Genomic DNA, 20,577 nt, shown 5'->3' with positions numbered 1-20,577 from the left:
TTTCTTCTTTTTAAATTGTGGCTTTTGCTGAGCAGTCTTTTCTTCTTTTTTAATAGTAGACTGCGGTGAGTCTTTCTTTTCTTTCACGTATTCCGGACGTCGATCTTGACGGCCCCCTCTCTCGCTACGTCTATCCGGTGCGTCCTGAAAGGAACGAGAAGGACGTGAATCAGTATATCTGTCAGGAGTTCTAATGTTATCCCTATTTCTGAGAATATACCTCCTTTCGGAGTACTCCGGATGTGGAAAATCAGCTCTTTTATTTCTCCTGTCTTTGAAATCTTTTTGTTTGTCCCAGCGCTTCTTAGAGCCCTCTTGTGCTTGCTTTGTACCTTCCTTATGGGTGGTACTTGGTATGTCCAATTTTTTAGGCTTGGCCTCCAATCCATCTCGTCCTATACTAGTATAGGTATCTGATATTATTTTCGGTAGCTGTCTCTCCTGTTCCACATGTGGAGTTTCTCGGAGACGTTGGCGTATCGCCAGTGCTACTGCTTCCCCTTTAATATTACTTAATATTATCGAGGAGACAGCGTCAAAGTTACGCATTAATTTCATCCCCAGATCCAGGGCCGGTGCAGCCCCATGCTCATTTTGTATTTGTTTTAACACTTCCGGTAAATTGGCAAGTGTAGGGGTCCCATGTGTGTTAGTATAAACGGCAGCGAAGACTGTACCCCAAGTGGCACAACCATCCACCGAGGGAACCATCCCAAATGGCAAGCACATAGTGAGCAATCTATGTTTTTCCTGTGGCCCCGTATGGGGGAACACAGCTTCTAGCTGATTTGTTTTCTGAGCAATCCAGAACGGTATTTTTTCCCGTTCCGAGGGCACTTTACCCATGATGGTATGTACTGTTTGTGGATTAATCCCAGTAGCCAATTGATATCCCCCAGCGACTGGCGGTGCTGGACGTGCTGGTGTAGCGTTCAATGTTCGCATTACGAACTGAACTAGTCGTCTATATAATGCCACTAATTCATTATATAATATTCTTAAATCTACAACCGGCATATTCTGTATGCCCGGATGAGGTGTATATGTGGCAAACATGCGCCATGTAGGCCCTTCATTACTTAAAGGACCTAGCCTCACTCGTCGTAGTACATGTGGTAGGGCGCCTTCAAACCAGTTCTGATGCTCTTGATATGTGAGCGATATTTCATGATACTGGTATACTTCATATCGTACTGGAACGTCCGCAATGTCATATGTGTGAAATGTGTGCGTTCGTTGGTCAGCCCCAGGAAAGGCAACCCAACAGTAAAATGTTTCAGTTTGGTATGCTTCAGTTGCTTCTATAATCAAAGTAACCTCCCCGCCCTCTTCTGTAAGGCCATGCGCTAATAAATGTTGTGTAAGTGCATGTCTAGCATTTGCAGGAATGTCTATGGTATTAGCCATAGTTGTTTAGAGAAACGGAACACCAAAATAGGGGAAGTTTTTCCTTTTGTGAGTTCGAGCTCGAACAACCTACAGCCTAATTAGGGGTTACCCGTTCGGCTGAGGAGGATTCTCCCAAAGACCACGGACGTCTCCGTATAATGGTACTGAGGGTACCTGTTGTCTGTGAGACAGTGATAGTCAGGGTATCCGTAAATTAGTGCCTAAACACCATCGTTGGTGGCGCCATGTCGTAGTTTGGACTCTTGCTCTGAGCAAGACTGCTGGTCTCAGGATGACAGTACTTTCGTTTGTAGGTGACTAAGTTCCTTCCTACAACTAGTTGTAACTGTTGTCCAAACCTTACCGGCTTACTAGCAGTACCTCACCAGAAACACAATAGTAAAAGGTGATTTGTAGCAGTCGCTTACACATGGACTCAAAGTAAGATCTCTCAGGGTTGTCGTGGTTAAACGGAAATTACCCTTTTCTCACAGATTTATTATGTCTCATACAAACAAAGGCAATAACACAGATGCAGTGAAGTTATAATAGTTTTTATTCAACATAACTGCAATTTGCGATAAGTTGCATGAACTGCAATGATTAGGATAATGAATATACCAAGCAACAGTGTTGTGAAGAGGAGAGTCATTGTTATAAAGACCCCCACCATTATGCAATATATGAAAGAAATATATGTATATGTAAAAGAAATGGAATAAGCCCTAATACCCTAAGGAGAGTAAGTCTAACCTCCTACCTATAAAAGGAGAGCTGGGTTCTTTAAACCTAATCTGCCAAAGCTGTGTCCATGAGAGGAGCCCCCAACCCTCGTTACCTTGGAATGAGGTCTCTATCTCAGACTCCGCAGGAACACGAAGACTGGGTCAGCGTCAAGATGACTTTAGCATCGGTATCAGCGATGGTGGCGATGCCCTCTGGTCGGAATCCCTCTGATTATCTGTCTAAAAGTGTGTTGTATTTATACAGATTTACAAGGTCCCCTGACATAAGTGTTATTCATAACAATAGATAACAGGCATGCTTGGGACGGCAATTAATATCAACAATCCCTCGAAAGTATTGAGAGGGAAAATCCCTAAGTGTGAATGCCTACTGTATGTTTGTCTTTCGTGCTTGATCTTGACGCCTTGGCGCAGTGACACTGATAATAGAACCCATAACAAATGGTCTAAGTTATAAACAAGCCCGCCATTTTAAAGGAAAGAAATAATTAAATGAACTAAGACAGAGCAAGCTAAGTAGGTTAAAAGTCACTGGGTGACGGGGGCACGAGTTAGCAAGCCTGCGGCTAAGCTAACTCCTGTTATCCCGCTAAAACAAACTAGGATTCACTACAGGGTTCCCCGCAAGTGTTAGGCATGTGAACAGGGGGGCATGTCCCAAGTGGACACCGGCACCCACTGGTGCTCAGTAACAGGGTTTGGCCAGTGTAGCGCTTGGGGAGGAGTTGGTTCCAGGTGGGTGGGAGCCATCTGAGATGACCCTTGTCTCACTAGGGGACAGTGAGATGGATGGTCCATAGGACCCTTGTGACTGAGTACACTAAAAAGTACAGGCAGTGGGTGACCATCAATGGACAGAGGGTGGAGGCTCTGTGTGACACAGGAGCCAGTGTGACTACTGTGAGAGCAGAGAGTTCCCCAGGCACTTCACCAAGTAGTTGCAGTAGCCAACTCAGAGTGCCTGTGCAGAGTGCTCAGGTTCCCTTTGAATTGGGGGGGCGGTCTTAGGTGCCTTGAGAGTAGCTGTGAGTCCATCCCTGCCTGTAGATTGTCTTGGCAGTGACCTGAAGGATTCCACTTGGAAGGAGGTGGAACACAGGTCTCACTTGGAGATGTTGGGTCTGCCTGGGTAGGTGCGTGTGTGTGTCCACCCGGTCAATGGTAGCCCATAAGGGTGAGCAGGAGACCCTGCCCTGGAGCCTAAAAGAGTGGCCCAGGTGTCTGCTAGAAGGAGCAAGGGCAAGGGGCGCAGGAAACCTGCCCCAGAAGTTCCCACGGTCCGAGAGGAGGCTGAACCTGAGGGGGATGCCCCGGAACCTATTGGTGAACAGGTGGCTGAGCTGCGGGAGGTTCCCAAGCTGACTCAATGGCAGCAGGAAGGAGGGGCCCCCAGGAAAGCATTCTGTGAGGCACAGAAAACACGGCATACTCTGGAGGGTTTGTGGCAGCAGGCGTCTGGCAAGGAGTCTGGTTCACATCTGATTCATTGGGAGGACTGCCTCCTATATAGTAAGCCTAAGGTTGCTAAGTCTGGGTCAGCCTCTGTGCTGGTGGTACCCCAGTGCTTCGGAGCCTTCCTACTGGGACTGGCTCATGATGTGTCTTTAGCTGGACATTTGGGGCAGACAAGACCTATGAATGGCTTGTCACCCACTTTTACTGACCCTAAATGCGCAGGAACTCTGATGAGCAATGTAGGTCTTGCCAAACTTGTCAGGCAAGTGGCAGGAGTAGGAGGAAATGTAAGGCTCCCCTCCACCCTTTTCCGGTGGTCAGCACTGAATCTCAAGACAGCCATAGGCAACAGGTTCATCCTGATCTTGGTGGCCTATGCCACTCGTTACCCAGAAGCCATTCCTTTAAGGTCAATCACTCCCCCTGCGGTGAGACGTGCATTGATGGGGGTTTTTACCCGCATGGTATTCTCCAAGGAAGTGGTCCCAGGAAGTGGTCTCCGATAGGGGTACCAACTTCATGTCCATATATATGAAGTATCTGTTTAAGGAGTGTTGGGTAACCTACAAGTTTATCACTCCTTACCATCCCCAAGGAAATGGTTTGGTTGAGAGATTCAACCACACCTTGAAGGGCATCATCATGGGCCTGTCAAAGCCCTTGATGCATAAGTGGGACGTCTTCTTGCCATGACTTCTGTTCCCCTACAGGGAGGTGCCAGGGGTGTCGGGGGACCTATGAGTCTGGTTAGGGAAGGCTTGAAGAAAGCCTCCAGTAAGCCCTCCCAGGATGTATTCAGTTACCTGCTGGCTTTTAGAAACCAGACAGTCTGCTTCAGGAAGCTGGCCCAAGAGAACCTGGAAGCTAGCTAGGAGGATATGAAGTGCTGGTATGACCAGAATATCACTCTGGTTGAGTTTCATCCTGGGTAAAAAGTGTGGGTGATGGCCCCAGTGGAGCCTCGCGCTCTTCAGGACAAGTGGACTGGGCCTTTTGAGGTGGTGGAGCGCAAGAGTAATGTTACCTATCTGGTGAACTTGCGGACTCCTAGGTACCCTTTGAGGGTCCGACATGTGAACCGCCTCAAGCCTCATTTTGAGCGGATAGAGGTGACAATGCTCCTAGCAACAGATGATGGGGTGGAGAAAGAAAGTAAGCCTCTCCCCCTCACTGACCCCAGAGCAACAGTGGGACTGTTCCCAGGTGTTGGGACAGTTTGCTTCATTGGCCCTACTTGTTTGGGACTCACGTCCGAGTTCAGACCGATCACAGGACCGTCAGATGGTTAATGCAGATGAGGGGTGAGAATCCAAAACTGTTGAGGTGGTCCATCTCCCTACAGGCAATGGACTTTACAGTAGAACACCGCCCTAGAACAGAACACGCCAACGCTGATGGTCTGTCCAGATTCTTCCGCCTTAGTGATGAGAACTCCCATGAGATAGGGTAGTTCTCCCCACTTTCAGCTACGGGGGACAAGTGTTAGACTTTGCATCCTTGGTATGTTCTCTCCCTAACTTTTTGCCTCTACTTCCCAGGTTGTTGCTGTGTGCTGGACTCTGTTTTTGCAGTTTTTGTTACTCTGGGCACTTTACCACTGCTTACAGTGCTAAAGTGCAAGTCCTCCTTATGTGAAATTGTATGTGTAATTGGCTTTTCCAGGATTGCCATATTTGATGTACCAGTAAGGTCCTAGTAGAGTGCATTATAGGTGCCTGTCACACCAAATGCTACTAGTGGGCCTGCAACACTGATTGTGCCACCCACATGAGTAGCTCTGTAAACATGGCTCAGACCTGCCACTGCAGTGTCTGTGTGCAGTTTTAAACTGCTAACTCGACTTGGCCAGTGTACCCACTAGCCAAGCCTAAACTTTCCCTTCTTATAAATGTAAGGCACCCCTAAGGTAGGCCCTAGGTAGCCCCATGAGCAGGGAACAGCGTATGTTAAAGGTGGGACATGTGTTTTACATGTCCTAACAGTGAAATACTGCCAAATTCGTTTTCCACTGTTGCAAGGCCTATCTCGCTCATAGGTTAACATGGGGGCTGCCTTTAAATATTCTTAAAGTGCAGTTTCCCTTTGAGATCAGATAGAAATCTTGAGTTTAGGGTCCCTGAACTCACAATTTAAAAATACATCTTTTAGTGAAGTTGGTTTTTAGATTGTTAGTTTGAAAATGCCACTTTTAGAAAGTAGGCATTTTCTTGCTTAAACCATTCTGTGACTCTGCCTGTTTGTGGATTCTCTGTCTGGGTCAGACTGACAGTTTGACTGTTTGTGAATCTCCTCTAGACAGTGACACAAAGGGAGCTGGGGTGTAGCCTGCATATCCTGATGAGCCATCTGGGCTAGAGTAGAGGGAGGAGTGGTCACTTACACCTCAATGTGCCCTCACCAATCAAATCAAATCATAAACATTTATAAAGCGCGCTACTCACCCGTGCGGGTCTCAAGGCGCTAGGGGGAAGGGGTTACTGCTGCTCGAAAAGCCAGGTCTTGAGTAGTCTCCGGAATGCGGAGTGGTCCTGGGTGGTCCTGAGGATGGTGGGGAGGGAGGTCCATGTCTTGGCCGCCAGGTAGGAGAAGGACCACCCACCCGCCATGGAGTGGCGGATGCGAGGGACGGCGGCGAGAGCGAGGCTGGTGGAGCGAAGAAGACGGGTGGGTGCGTAGAAGCTGAGGCGGCGGTTGAGGTATTCGGGTCCCTTGTTGTGGAGGGCTTTGTGAGCGTGGGTGAGGAGTCAGAAGGTGATCCTTTTGCTGACGGGAAGCCAGTGCAGGTGTCTCAAGTGGGCGGAGATGTGGCTGTTGCAGGGTATGTTGAGGATGAGGCAGGCGGAGGCGTTTTGAATTCGTTGCAGATGTTTCTGGAGTTTAGCGGTGGTTCCGGCATATAGGGGGTGATTCTGACTATGGCGGACGGCGGAGGCCGTCCGCCATAGTACCGCCGCCAAATGACCGCACCGCGGTCAAAAGACCGCGGCGGCCATTCAGACATTTCCTCTGGGCCGGCGGGCGCTCTCCAAAAGAGCGCCCGCCGGCCCAGAGGAAATGCCCCTGCAACGAGGACGCCGGCTCAGAATTGAGCCGGCGTAGTTGCAGGGGTGCAACGGGTGCAGTTGCACCCGTCGCGTATTTCAGTGTCTGCAAGGCAGACACTGAAATACTTTGCGGGGCCCTCTTACGGGGGCCCCTGCCGTGCCCATGCCACTGGCATGGGCACGGCAGGGGCCCCCAGGGGCCCCGCGGCACCCCCTACCGCCATCCTGTTCATGGTGGGTTTCCCGCCATGAACAGGATGGCGGTAGGGGCTGTCAGAATCCTCATGGCGGCGGAGCGCGCTCCGCCGCCATGAAGGATTCCCCCGAGCAGCGGTAAGTCGGCGGGAGCCCGCCGACTTGCCGCTTCTGACCGCGGCTGAACCGCCGCGGTCAGAATGCTCGTGGGAGCACCGCCAGCCTGTTGGCGGTGCTCCCGTGGTCGGTGGCCCCCATAGAGTGTTGCCATAGTCCAGGCGGCTCGTGACGAGGGCGTGGGTCACGGTCTTTCTGGTTTCGGCAGGGATCCAACGGAAGATCTTTCGGAGCATGCGGAGGGTGAGGAAGCAGGAGGATGATACGGCGTTGACTTGTTTGGTCATGGTGAGAAGTGGGTCCAGGATGAAACCGAGGTTGCGTGCGTGGTCTGAGGGGGTCGGTGCGGTGCCAAGGGCCGTGGGCCACCAGGAGTCGTCCCAGGAGGTCGGGGTGTTTCCGAGGATGAGGACTTCCGTTTTGTCTGAGTTCAGTTTCAGACGGCTGAGTTTCATCCAGTCTGCGACGTCTTTCATTCCGTCTTGCAGGTTGGTCTTGGCGCTGCTGGGGTCCTTGGTGAGGGAAAGTATCAGCTGGGTGTCGTCGGCTTAGGAGGGGATGATGATGCTGTGTTTGCGTACAATGTCGGCGAGGGGGCTCATGTAGACATTGAAGAGAGTCGGGCTGAGCGAGGAGCCTTGAGGGACGCCACAGATGATCTCGGTGGGGTTTGAGCGGAAAGGTAGGAGGTAGACTCTTTGGGAGCGGTTGGAAAGGAAGGAGGTGATCCAGTCTAGGGCTTGTCCTTGGATCCCGGTGGAGCGGAGGCGGGTTATTAGGGTGCGGTGGCAGACAGTGTCGAAGGCAGCCGAGAGGTCGAGGAGGATGAGGGCGACTGTTTCTCCGTTGTCCATCAGGGTTCTGATGTCGTCTGTGACTGAGATGAGGGCGGTTTCTGTGCTGTGGTTGGCTCAGAATCCGGACTGAGAGGGGTCGATAAGGTTGTTGTCTTCAAGGAAGTTGGTAAGCTGCTTGTTGACGGTCTTCTCTATGACTTTGGCAGGGAAGGGGAGGAGCGAGATGGGGCGGAAGTTCTTCAGGTCGCTTGGGTCCGCCGTAGGTTTCTTCAGTAGGGCGTTGACTTCAGCGTGTTTCCAGCTCTCGGGCAAGGTAGCAGACGAAAAGGAGCTGTTGATGATGGTCTGGAGGTGCGGGGCGATGATGTCGTCGGCTTTGTTGAAGATGAAGTGTGGGCAGGGGTCTGAGGGGGCACCGGAGTGGATGGAGTTCATGGTGGCTTTGGTCTCTTCTGTGTTGATGTGGGTCCAGGCGTTGAGGGTGATGGCTGGGGTAGTGGGTTCTGTGGTGGTCGGCTGGGTCTGGTGTCCGAAGCTGTCGTGTAGGTCGGTGATCTTACGATGGAAGAAGGTGGAGAGGGAGTTGCAAAGGTCTTGTGAGGGTGTGATGGCGTTGGCGTTGGGGTTGGAGAGCTCTTTGACGATGTTGAAGAGTTCTCTGCTGTTGTGGCTGTTTTTGTCCAGTCTGTCTGTGAAGAAATTTCTTTTGGCGGCACGGATCAGTTGGTGGTGTTCGCGGGTAGCGTTCTTGAGGGCAGTCATGTTATCTGAGGTGTGGTCCTTATGCCAGGCTTTCTCGAGAGTGCGGCAGGTTTTTTTTTATTCCTTAAGGGTGTCAGTGAACCAGAGAGGTTTTTTGGTGTTGGTCTGTCTTGGGAGGCGTCTGAGGGGAGCGAGGTTGTCTGTGCAGTTGGTGATCCAATTCGTGAGGCTGAGGGCTGCGTGGTTGGGGTCGGAGGAGAAGGTGGGTTGGTTGTCGATGAGAGTGGAGAGAAGCTGTTCTTTGGGGATTTTGTTCCACTGTCGACGTGGGATGGGTTGTGTGTGGAGGTGGCGAGTCTCGCGTTGGAAGGTGAAGTGGACACATCTGTGGTCGGTCCAGTGTAAAGCCGTGGAGTGGCTGAAGGATACGTGGTTGCTGGCGGAGAAGATGGGGTTGAGCGTGTGTCCGGCGATGTGGGTGGGGGTGTTCACCAGTTGCTTGAGACCGAGGTTGGTGAGGTTGTCGAGCAGGGCGGTGGTGTTGGGGTCGTTGTTCTGTTCCAGATGGAAGTTGAGGTCGCCGAGGAGGATGTAGTCCGGCGAGGCAAGGGCGTGCGGGGAGATGAAGTCGGTGATAGAGTCGCTGAAGAGGGCGCGCGGTCCGGGGGGACGGTAGATGAGAGTTCCTCTGAGGGTGGTCCTGGGGTCTGTGTGGATCTGGAAGTGCAGGTGTTTGGCGGCGAGGGGGGTGTCTTCACTGGAGGTGGTGACGTTGATGGAGTCCTTGAAGACAGGGGCGATTCCTCCTCCTACTTGGTTGGTGCGGTCTTTCCTGGAAATCTTGTAGCCTTCGGGGATGGCTATGGCGATGTCGGTGGCCGAGGAAGCGTTCATCCAGGTCTCAGTGATGAAGGCGACGTCTGATGCGGTGGAGTCCAGGAGGTCCCATAGTTCAACGGCGTGCTTGTGGACGGAGCGTGCGTTGATCAGGATGCATTTGAGGTGGTTGATGGAGCGTGGGCTGGTGGACGTGGTGTTTTCGTGGTGGAATGTAAGTTTGCAGGTGTGACATACGAAGGGTCCGTGGGTACATTTCGGGTTGGCTTGGAAGCAGGTGCTGGAGCGCCCCGGGTTGAGGGCGTGGAGGGTGATGGGGTCGTAGCGGTGCTGCGGGGTTTGGGAGTGCTGGGGCCCCAGGGGTCGGGCGCTGGGCGTGGTCCAGGCGCGGACAGGCGCAGACGGGCTTGCATTTGGCACGCCTTTGGCGCGCCAGCGGCCGCCATAAGAGGGTGGAGGGGGGGAGGGGTCAGCTGGGGGCAGGGTGCGGGAGTGGGGCGACGAATGGGAGCAGAGGGGCGGGGGCGAGCAGGAGGTGGCGGAGGGAGAGCGGAGGGGGGGTCAGGTAGAGGGGAGAAAAGATAGGGGAGGGGGTTAAGGGTGGCGGGGAGTGAGGGAGAGAGATAGAAGGATAGAAAGGAAGATAGGGGGTTACAGAGGTGGTGGCGAATGAGGGAGAGAGATAGAAAGATAGGAAGATAGGGGAGGGGGGGTTACAGAGGAGGTGGCGAGTGAGGAAGGTCAGAGAGAAGAGTCAGGAGCAGGAGGGCAGACGAGAGAAGATCCAAGAAGAAGGTAAAGAAGAAGAGGAGCAGAAGAGCAGACGAGAGATGAGCCAAGAAGAAGGTAAAGAAGAAGAGGAGCAGAAGAGAGAAGAGCCCAGAAGAAGGTAAAGAAAAAGAGGAGCGAGGAGCAGAAGAGAGAAGAGCCAAGAAGACGGTGAAGAAGAAGAGGAGCAGAAGAGAGAAGAGCCTAGAAGAAGGACAAAGAAGAAGAAAGCACACGCAGGTTGCGGTGCAGAAGAGAGAGAAAGAAGCACAGATGAAGTACACAGAAGAAGAACACAGATGAAGACAGAAGAAAGAACACGCAGGACGGGGTGCAGGGAAGAAAGAAGAACACAGATGAAGAATACAGATGAAGAGCACAGAGGAAGATCAAAGATGAAGAAAGAAGCAGGAGAGGAGGTGAGTAGCGCGGGGCAGGGCGAGGGGCTGGGGGGGGGTACTTACTGTGGTTTCACAGGAGTTGCTTGGAGGATTCAGGAGCCTGGGCTGGTGGAGCTGCAGCGGCAGGGGGAGCGACCTACCCTGGGGGTCCCTATGACTCAGTGACCGGCGCCATTAGCATTGGATTGTTGGGAACAACTCCGTCACGACGTTGTGATATCACCAAATCAAAGCCTGTGTGTTTCTAAGCGCTGTTTTTGTTAAATCTTGCAAAATTCATACTTTGCTTATATATGTTGGATTTTTGAAGTTTTGGTTTTGGTTTGTTCAGATAAATACTGGCTATTTTATAGTGTTTTCACTGTATTACTGTGTGTGATGGTACAAATACTTTTCACATTGTCTCTGGGTTAAACCTTTCTGCTTAAACAGGGGTAACCTGACTGCCAACCAAAGACCTCATTTCTAACAGGCCTGGAGAGAAGTCAAGGGTGGTGACTGTTAGGGGAACCCTCCCCAAATAAAAAGGAGGCAAAGTGGAATCCCTTTAAAAAACAAAAAGTTGAGCGCAGAGGCTCTGGTGTTGAGTTTCAGCCTCGTTGAGGCTGCCACTAATGGAGATATGCGGACCTTGCGCCAGAAAAAGCATTGGATTGGTGGTTCCAAAGGTGATGTACTGGATGCAATATGCAAGGATATATTATGGTTATATTCTAGGTAAGGGGTCAGGTCGAGCTCCTGAGCCTGGGTCTTTGCATCAGACATGTTTATTTACTAAAGTTGGGACCTTTTCAAAGTTTAGAAAACATTTTGCAAACTTTAAAAAAAAAAATGCAAACCTTTGGAAACTTTTATTCTAAGGCCTAACTACAGTAAAGACTTTAAGTTTCTATTCACTGTTTTAGTCACCTAACCAGGACCCTAGCAATTAATTTGAAAAAAATAAGTAAATAGTCCAATTGTAAAAAATAAAACAGACAATTTTTAGAGGTATTTGTGTGCTCACTTAGGGACATATTTATACGTGCTTTATGCTGAATTTGCGTCATTTGTTTTCGCGAATTCAGCGCAAACTTAACTCTATATTTATATCTTTACGCTAGACACATCTAACGTCAAAATATTGGAGTTAAAGTCATTTTTTTGGATGCGTGAAACCACCTTGCATCAATGAGATGCAAGGTGGGCGTTCCTGACCAAAAAATGACTCCAAGTCCCTAGAGCCTTATTTATCCTCCCCTGTAAAAAAGGTGCACTGGAGGGAGGTGTGCCTAAATAATGGGGCTAAGCCTGCTTAGTGCCATTATTTAACGCTTGGGTCAGGGCAGGTCTTAGGGGACCTGTGGACCCATTTCCATGGTCATACACCATGGAATGGGTCCACAGGTGCCTTCCCCAAACCCCAGGAACACCCCCACCCACACCAGAAGGACACCGGAGAATGGGGGACCCCATCCCAGGTAAGTAGAGGTAAGTATTTTCTTACATTTTTTTAAGTGCCATTGGGGCCCCTGAATGGGCCCCCCTACATGGCACTGGGTGCAATGGCCATGCCCAGCGGACTCTGGTCCCCTGTGCTGGCCACTGGGGTGGTGGACAAGTTATGTGGTAGGGATGGTTTTGCATCAGGAAATGACGCTAGGGTGGTTAGAGGCATTTGTTTGCCTCTAACTAGCCTAATGTAATTTTTTGGTGCAAAACCCCCTTCCCCATATCGCCAATCCCACCCAGCTAACACCATTTTCCTAGACACACACCCACCCTTTGTGCTGGCTTGTGGGGTTCCATAAATTTGGGGTCTGGCTGGCGCTCTGGAATGTCGCAAACCAGTGCTATAACTTTTGACGCAAAACTGTATTTGCACAGTGTTGCGTCAAAAAGTATAAATATGGGCCTTGGTGACAAAGTGGTATCCACAAATGCAAAGTATCCCACCTCTGCCACCAAATGTAGGAGGATGGCTCTGTATATAGTGTACAAAAATGACCTGCACTGTTTAGAGAGTCCAAGCAACCCCACCTTGGTATTTAGAGGTAATAAATAGACCACCTAATGCTCTAATTTTAGTGGTAGCTTGGTTGAGCAGTTAGGCTGATCTTGGAGAAGTGCTAAGCATTTGTTGAACCCCTTGTATCAATAAATGTGCCCTCTGAGTACATGGTATAATAAATCCACCACTGGCATCCGTGTGGGTTTATTATTCTGAGCTGTTTGATACCAAACAATCCAGCATTCAGAGAGGCCAATCATGTAACTGGGTGACTCATAATGGCCAGTGTTCAGCACATGTATTTGCTATGGCTTCCCTGTGCACTTACTATGTCCTAAGGTTTTGTAAAGACACAGTAGGGGCATATTTGCTCATGCAAACATATGCATATGCCCTCACAAGCATGATAGTGCACTCTGCCTTAGGGCTGTAAGGCTTGCCAGAAGGGTGACCAACCTTTAGTGCATGCAGTTTTAGTGGACCGGACAATCGTGGTGAGTGCCATGTCAAGTTTGCAACTTTTAAATATTCCTTGTCTTTACTTTAATACTTTATTTGATCTCATAAGTATGGATCATAAAAGTCACATCATAAAATACAAAGAATAAATACATAAAAGTATACAAATATATAATAACACAATAAATCACCTATCAGAACTAATACAGTACCTAAAAACTAATCCCAAACCCTAAGGCAACTAAACCACAAAATCCAAAATCATTCCTCCATAAAACATCTAGTTTAGAAAAGCATTGATGGACGCATACGTAGAGCATTTTTAAAAAAGGATCTAACCGCGCTGCACACCAGGGACACCTCAAGTTGTTGTAAAAATAACAACGCTGCTCTACATCTCTTAAAATCCAAGGTACCTAATAAGGGGATTAAATATTGTTTTGAAAGCAAAGCATAACATTTGCAAAAAAAGAGCAAAGTGCAAAAGGGATTGGGGGAATGCTTCCTCACAGGGGCATAATAGAATATCTCCCGGGGCAAATTGCCTCAAGATAAAACATAGCTGCCATCTAATAGAACCGGTCTGGAACTGTGTTAGCAATGCCCATTCACAGGGGTTCCGAAGCATTAAAAGGTATGGGGCAGCAGTACCAAGTGTTTGAACAAGACAAAAGTCCCTAATTGTTGGTTTCCCATTTTCCCTTCTAAAGACCAAAAATCGGTCCTTCAACCAGCCCTTCTCCTTCTTAGAAATAGTATCTGGGTTGTCAAATACGTTGGAGCAACCGAAGGCATGGATCGTTGACCGTATATATCTAATCCAAGGGATTTTTATTCCCTGATCGCATGAGAGGCAATCCATGATGATGTTCTGATCAACAACCGCCTCCTTATTAAGCCATATGACGCACCATAACATTAGCGGAGCAAGGCTGATTAGGTCCTCAACATATTCCAGGCCAAGCTCCTGCTATACCTTGTCGTGCACTTGCAATGGCAGTCTGCGTGCGGCTGGTGTGGGGGTCTGTCAGAGTGGCAGAATGGGTGCTGCAGCTCTGGGGGGCTCTCTTCAGTACCCATGCCCTAGGTTCCAGGGGTACCGTTTTCTAGGGATTTACAAGGGTGGTTGAAGTGCCAAGACGTAGTACAGTGTTGGAGAAAGACACCTGGCCCTGGGAACCTGGTTAGCAGGGTCCCAGGGCACTTACAGTTTAAACCCACATAGTTTTCCAAGAACAATTCTGGGAGGTTAACCATGCAAAAAGAGGCCTCTCTCACACCGTGCTATGTAACATTGCAAATATAAAATAAAGTAAATAAAATCAGGGCAGGGCCAATGAGAGTGTGGCTGGTGGGCAGCTGGCCAATTTTTGATAGATGCCCCATTACTGCCCAAATCTAACTGAGGCCGGATGTGAAATGAAAGAGAAAACACGATGCCTTGTTCAAGATGATCACAGTTGTGACTGTTAATCACTCTCCTTCGTGTGCTGCTGTGCATGTTTGTGCAGCTGTCAGTGGTTACTGACTCTCTAATCCAGGGCCTCACACTTATCCAGCCCGGGATGTTTATTCAGCCGAAGGGCTTTGTGGTCAGACATCAGGACCCTTATCAGTGAGGAGCCTGGACCTGTGCTCTGCTGTCAGGAGCTGTGAGGTGAACAACACTGGAGCTTCTCGCTTGTCCACAATGTCATGTTTATTGAGCTAAAATGCTTAATTTTATTTCCAACAAATATACATAACATGTCATTACTATTTGCTGATGTGTTTGGAAACGTCTGGGTTAACTGCCAATGAAGCAAACGGAGATATTTCAAGGGGCCTCATTGCGAGGCTTCGCTCTAGCTCCTCGAGGCAGCCAGTGGTTACTGATAGCGCCCGTGTCGGGAGCTGATATTACCCACTAGACCCCAGAGGTTCAAGGGTTCCTTGCTCTCTGCCCAGGGCAGTGACTCCAGCTCACAGGGAAGCTGTCTGACACGAGCAGTTGGACTCAATACACTCACTGTCCATACTGGGCATACACGTATGACGTGTGCACACTAAAGTCATCATAAACACTGAAAACGGACGACATTCAGCTCAGAGACTGTACTCCAAACTCTAAGCGCTACATTAACAACAACGGGTCTATGTGCGATGTTCTTCAATGAGCAGCAGGTGAGTCCGACGTTCCTTTGTAACTTCTGACTGCAGTCTCTGACTGACCTGAATATTGGGTGTGCAAATCAAAGTCATCTAAACAAAAAGTGATCATAAACATAAAAAACAGACGACCTTCAGGTCTGAGATCAGACTCCAAACTCTGAGTGCTGCAATAGCAAATATCAACGGGTCTATGGGCCACATGTACGTAAGTTTGGTTTTGCGACTTGCAATTTGCGATTCACAAAACCTTATGCACAACAGTGTCCCTGACACCATGTGCAATTCGCAAGGGGGTCGCAAATGCCCACCCCATGAATAATCATGAGGTGGGTCGCAATTTGCGACCCCCTTGAGAATGGCGGCCCTCACAGGGATGGTGGCCTGCTGCGGACAGCAGACCACCATGTCTGTGACTGCTTTTCAATAAAGCAGTTATTTTTTTTTTTGTAATGCAGTCCATTTTCCTTAAAGGAAAACGAGATGCATTACAAAAACAAAAAATAAAACTTCTAACTCATAGGACCACTACCTGCTCTGAAAAAATGTTTTCAGTGACATTCACAACGGGGAAGGGGTCCCATGGGAACCCCTTCCCATTTGCGAACGGGTTAGCACCCACTTGAAATGGGTGCAAACTGCGATTGTTTTGCGAGCGCGTTCGTGGTCACAAAACAATCCTACACTTTACTGCGAGTTGCAATTAGGAAGGGAACACCCCATCCTAATTGCGAGTCGCACACCCGTTTTGCGATTCGGTAACCAAGTTACCGAATCGCAAAACTGGGTTTGTGCATCGTGATGTGCTTTTTGCACCTACATGTGGCCCTATGTGCGATGTTCTTGAGTGAGCAAGCAGCTGAGTTAGAAGTTCCTTTGTAACTTCTGACTGCAGTCTCTGACTGCCCTGAATATGGGGAGTGCACATCAAAGTCATCTAAACATAAAAAAAGACCTTCAGGTCCGAGATCAGACTCCAAACTCTGAGTCCTACAATAGCAAAACTCAATGGGTTTATGTGTGATGCTATTCAATGAGCGAGCAGCTGAGTCAGAAGTTACTTCCGGCTCCAGTCTCTGAATTCTATCTCAGGACCAATTGTGCTCCTCAATCTTTACTACTCCAAAACAGCAGCCAATAGAAAAGCAGTAAAAACAGAAAAAACACTATAATATGAGGCTTTAAACCATGCCTCTCGTATAGTCCACCAATAGGAGTCCAACACAGTCTACAAAATAGAGAGGCAACATAAAACTTCCTCTTTTTTTCTGCTCCGCAGTTGAGATAAGTGCCTTGCTTTTCATATATTCTTACTTTTTGCTGTGTTGTACTTTGCCGATAAAGTTGCTATTGCGGTGCGCTGTGCTTTACTGACCTCTCGGTCTGCTCGCACCGCGTCAATAGGTGAGTGCTGCCCATTCCTATCATACGTCATTTATTTTATTGTAATTAATATTTTATTTTAACTAATATTTGAAGACACTGTGCCCTTTACCGATTAGGAGTCCCCTCTCTGGCTCTCCTTTTTCTCCCGCCCATTCCCCATCTACCTTAGGCGTTCGGATAGTCCGGCAGATTGCCTGACCTCCATGGGCCTCGGCTTGTGATGGAGACCGCGCAGCGTAGCCCAATTGAGCTACGCACGCGCGCGCTATTTGGGCAGGGGCAGCCGGAACGCTTCATGCTTTGACTGACCTTTCCACTCGATGCGGACACCTGCCCTGGGCTGCAATAATTGGGGCCCCACTTTAGGTCACAGGCACAAGGCCTTTCTTTCCCTTGAAATAAAGGATTTAAGGAGTTTTACAATCCTTGTGCCACAAGGGTAACTTTTGGAACTTTTTTCTACCAGCTTGGCAGATTCCCTCACACCGATATCCCAAACCTATGCAGGCTGCGGCTGTAAGAATTATTGATTAGGTTCCTCTATACTATAGCTAAACAAGTTAAGCATCTTCTGTACCTAGAAGACCCAGATTCCCTCTGGGATTTATATTGATAGTTCTATCTTTCATGTCAGACTATGAGACCTACGATCAAGCCTCGAACGCTAAGGCCCTTATGAAGATGAAGATTACTATTTTGAACCTGGTATTGAACAAGTGATTGATTCATCCATTCATTATCTATGGATAAGGAGCTTTCTTCTGCCCTGCAGCCCTTATCCAAATGCCTTGATGAGATGTCATGTCCTGCATCCCTACCCCCTCCTGTGGACCCTTCCCCTCTGGTTGGCCCTCCTTCTGACCATTCTTGTCCTCTTTCTAATCCTCTTGCCAAATTATCGCATTCCTCCTCCCTGGGGCACGCCTATTCTGCTGCTACCACCTTCACCCCGCCCTCGCTACTGCCGCAAGTTCAAGACCCTTGAGTGGGTTCTGTGAGTATTGTTACTGTATCTGTCTCTTTTTTATTTCTGCGTGCCATTTGTTTCTCTGGTTGTGCCATTTCTGTGCTTTGTGCCTTTTTCTCTGTGCGCCTTAGAGTCACTTATCTCGAGCGATTTTTCCGTCCGTTTCAGCTTTCTGCAGCTTCTTCCCACCGATGCGTCCCTGCGGCCCACTGCCCTCACACCCCCAGCCGCTCCCATTCGCTCCCGCCTCCCAGCTGTTCCTCCCTCCCACCTCCCCTTCTTAATGGCGACTGCTGCACGGTGCTCGGAGTGACCCCTGACCTGCTTTAAGGCCAGGAGCTCGCTCCACACACCGCGCAGCTCCACCTAGCTGTGCCCGTGCCATTCACCCCACCCTCGCTACTGCCACAAGTTCGAGGCCCATGAGTGGGTTCTGTGAGTATTGTTACTGTATCTGTCTCTGTTTTATTTCTGCGTGCCATTTGTTTCTCTGGTTGTGCCATTTCTGTGCTTTGTGCCTTTTTCTCTGTGCGCCTTATCGATGCTTATCTCAAGCACTTTTCCCGGCCGTTTCGCCGTTGTCCCACTCCTTCCCACCTCTGCATCCCTGAGGCCCGCCCCCAGCCACTCCCATTCGCTGCCCTCTCCCAGCTGCTCCTCCCTCCCACCTCCCCTACGTGATGGCATCCACTGCGCGGCCACACCAGAGGCGCACCAGAGAAAAGCCCGTTTGTGCCCGTCAGCGCCTGGACCGCACCCAGGGACAGACAGACACCCTGGCCCATGCTCATCCCACGCCACCAAGATGTTTCCAAGATGGCAGAGGTCTGGGACACACTGGAGGAGCTCTGGGCACCTCCCCTGGGAGGTGCAGGTCAGGGGAGTGGTCACTCCCCTTTCCTTTGTCCAGTTTCGCGCCAGAGCAGGGCTGGGGGGTCCCTGAACCGGTGTACACTGGTTTATGCAGAGATGGGCACCATCTGTGCCCATCAAAGCATTTCCTGAGGCTGGGGGAGGCTACTCCTCCCCAGCCCTCACACCTGTTTCCAAAGGGGGGGGTGTAACACCCACTCTCAGAGGAAATCCTCTGTTCTGCCTTCCTGGGCCAGGGCTACCTGGACCCCAGGGAGGCAGAAACCTGTCTGAGGGGTTGGCAGCATCAGCAGCGGCAGTGGAGACCCCGGAAAGCCAGTTTGGCAGTACCCGGGTACTGTGCTAGAGACCCGGGGGATCATGGAATTGTCCCCCCAATACCAGAATGGTATTGGGGGGACAATTCCATGATCTTAGACATGTTACATGGCCATGTTCGGAGTTACCATTGTGACGCAATACATAGGTAGTGACCCATGTATAGTGCACGCGTGTAATGGTGTCCCCGCACTCACAAGGTCCGGGGAATTTGCCCTGGACGATGTGGGGGCACCTTGGCTAGTGCCAGGGTGCCCACACACTAAGTAACTTTGCACCCAACCTTCACCAGGTGAAGGTTAAACATATAGGTGACTTATAAGTTACTTAAGTGCAGTGGTAAATGGCTGTGAAATAACTTGGACGTTATTTCACGCAGGCTGCACTGGCAGGCCTGTGTAAGAATTGTCAGAGCTCCCTATGGGTGGCAAAAGAAATGCTGCAGCCCATAGGGATCTCCTGGAACCCCAATACCCTGGGTACCTCAGTACCATATACTAGGGAATTATATGGGTGTACCAGTATGCCAATGTGAATTGGTAAATTTAGTCACTAGCCTGTTAGTGAAAAATTTTAAAGTACAGAGAGAGAATAACCACTGAGGTTCTGGTTAGCAGAGTCTCAGTGAGACAGTTAGGCATCACACAGGGAACACATATAGGCCACAAACTTATGAGCACTGGGGTCCTGGCTAGCAGGGTCCCATTGACACATAACAAACATACTGACAACATAGGGTTTTCACTATGAGCACTGGGCCCTGGCTAGCAGGATCCCAGTGAGACAGTGAAAACACCCTGACATATACTCACAAACAGGCCAAAAGTGGGGGTAACAAGGCTAGAAAGAGGCTACTTTCTCACAGCAGTGTCTTCTGAGTCCAAAAGAAAGGGGGTGGTCAGAGGTTGGTTCTCAACACCAGGAATTTCAATCCCTTTGTGGTTTACCGACATTTAAAGATGGAGGGTATCCATATGTTGAGAGATCTTCTCCAAAAGGGAGATTGGATGGTCCATCTAGATCTCAAGGATGCTTACTTAACAGTCCCCATTGCACCCTCCCACAGGAAATTCCTTCAATTTCTTTGGAGGGACAAATGGTACCAGTATCTATCTCTCCTGTTTGGTCTTTCCTCAGCCCGAGGGTTTTTACCAAACTTTTGAAGCCAGTGGTGGAACATCTGCGTGGGAGGGGAATTCCCATGATCATTTACCTCAATGTCATGATTCTTTTAGCACAAGAGCTAACAGTTTCTCTATTAAAAAATCTGGGATTCGTAATCAATCTCAAAATGTCTTCTATGATCCCCTCCCAACAGATGGAATTTTGCGAGTTTCAAGTGGATTCAGTCAAAGCCCAGCTGTGCTGCCTCCACCGAAAATAAAATCTATCAAGAGAGAGTTGAGGGTGACATTGTCGAAGCAGATGGTTTCTTTGAGATCCCTAGCTCGGATTGTGGGACTTCTGGTTTTGTCTATCCAAGCAGTTTTTCCGGGGCCTCTACATTACAGAACCTTACAGAGATTAAAGATTCATTACCTGCAACAGGGTCTCCCTTATGACCACCAGATTCCCTTATCCCTCGCAGCCCAGAAGGAAATACAGTGGTGGCTTTCACACATGGAAGCCTGGAATGGCAGAGCCATTTTCGGGATCTCCCAGGAAATAATGATAGAGTCCGATGACCGTTGTTGGGGTTGAGATGTGGCCAATTCTCGACAGGGGTCGGTGGTCTTCTGAGGAACTTTGGCTACACATCAATTGCCTGGAACTGTTGGTGGGTTCCTTTGTTATCAGATCCCTTTCTCCTCTTGCATTCTACTACTGCATTCTTCTGAGGATCAATCAGTCAATCAATCAAATCATTTGTAAAGTGCACTACTCACCCGTGAGGGTCTCAAGGCTGCTACTGATGGAACAGCCACGTCTTGAGGTGTCTCCTGAAGGTAAGTAGGTTCTGTGTCTGATGTAGGTGGGTGGGGAGA

This window comes from Pleurodeles waltl, chromosome 11 (genome assembly GCF_031143425.1).
Source record: "Pleurodeles waltl isolate 20211129_DDA chromosome 11, aPleWal1.hap1.20221129, whole genome shotgun sequence".
Lineage (NCBI taxonomy): Eukaryota > Metazoa > Chordata > Amphibia > Caudata > Salamandridae > Pleurodeles > Pleurodeles waltl.
Note: the sequence above shows the minus strand (reverse complement) of the source record.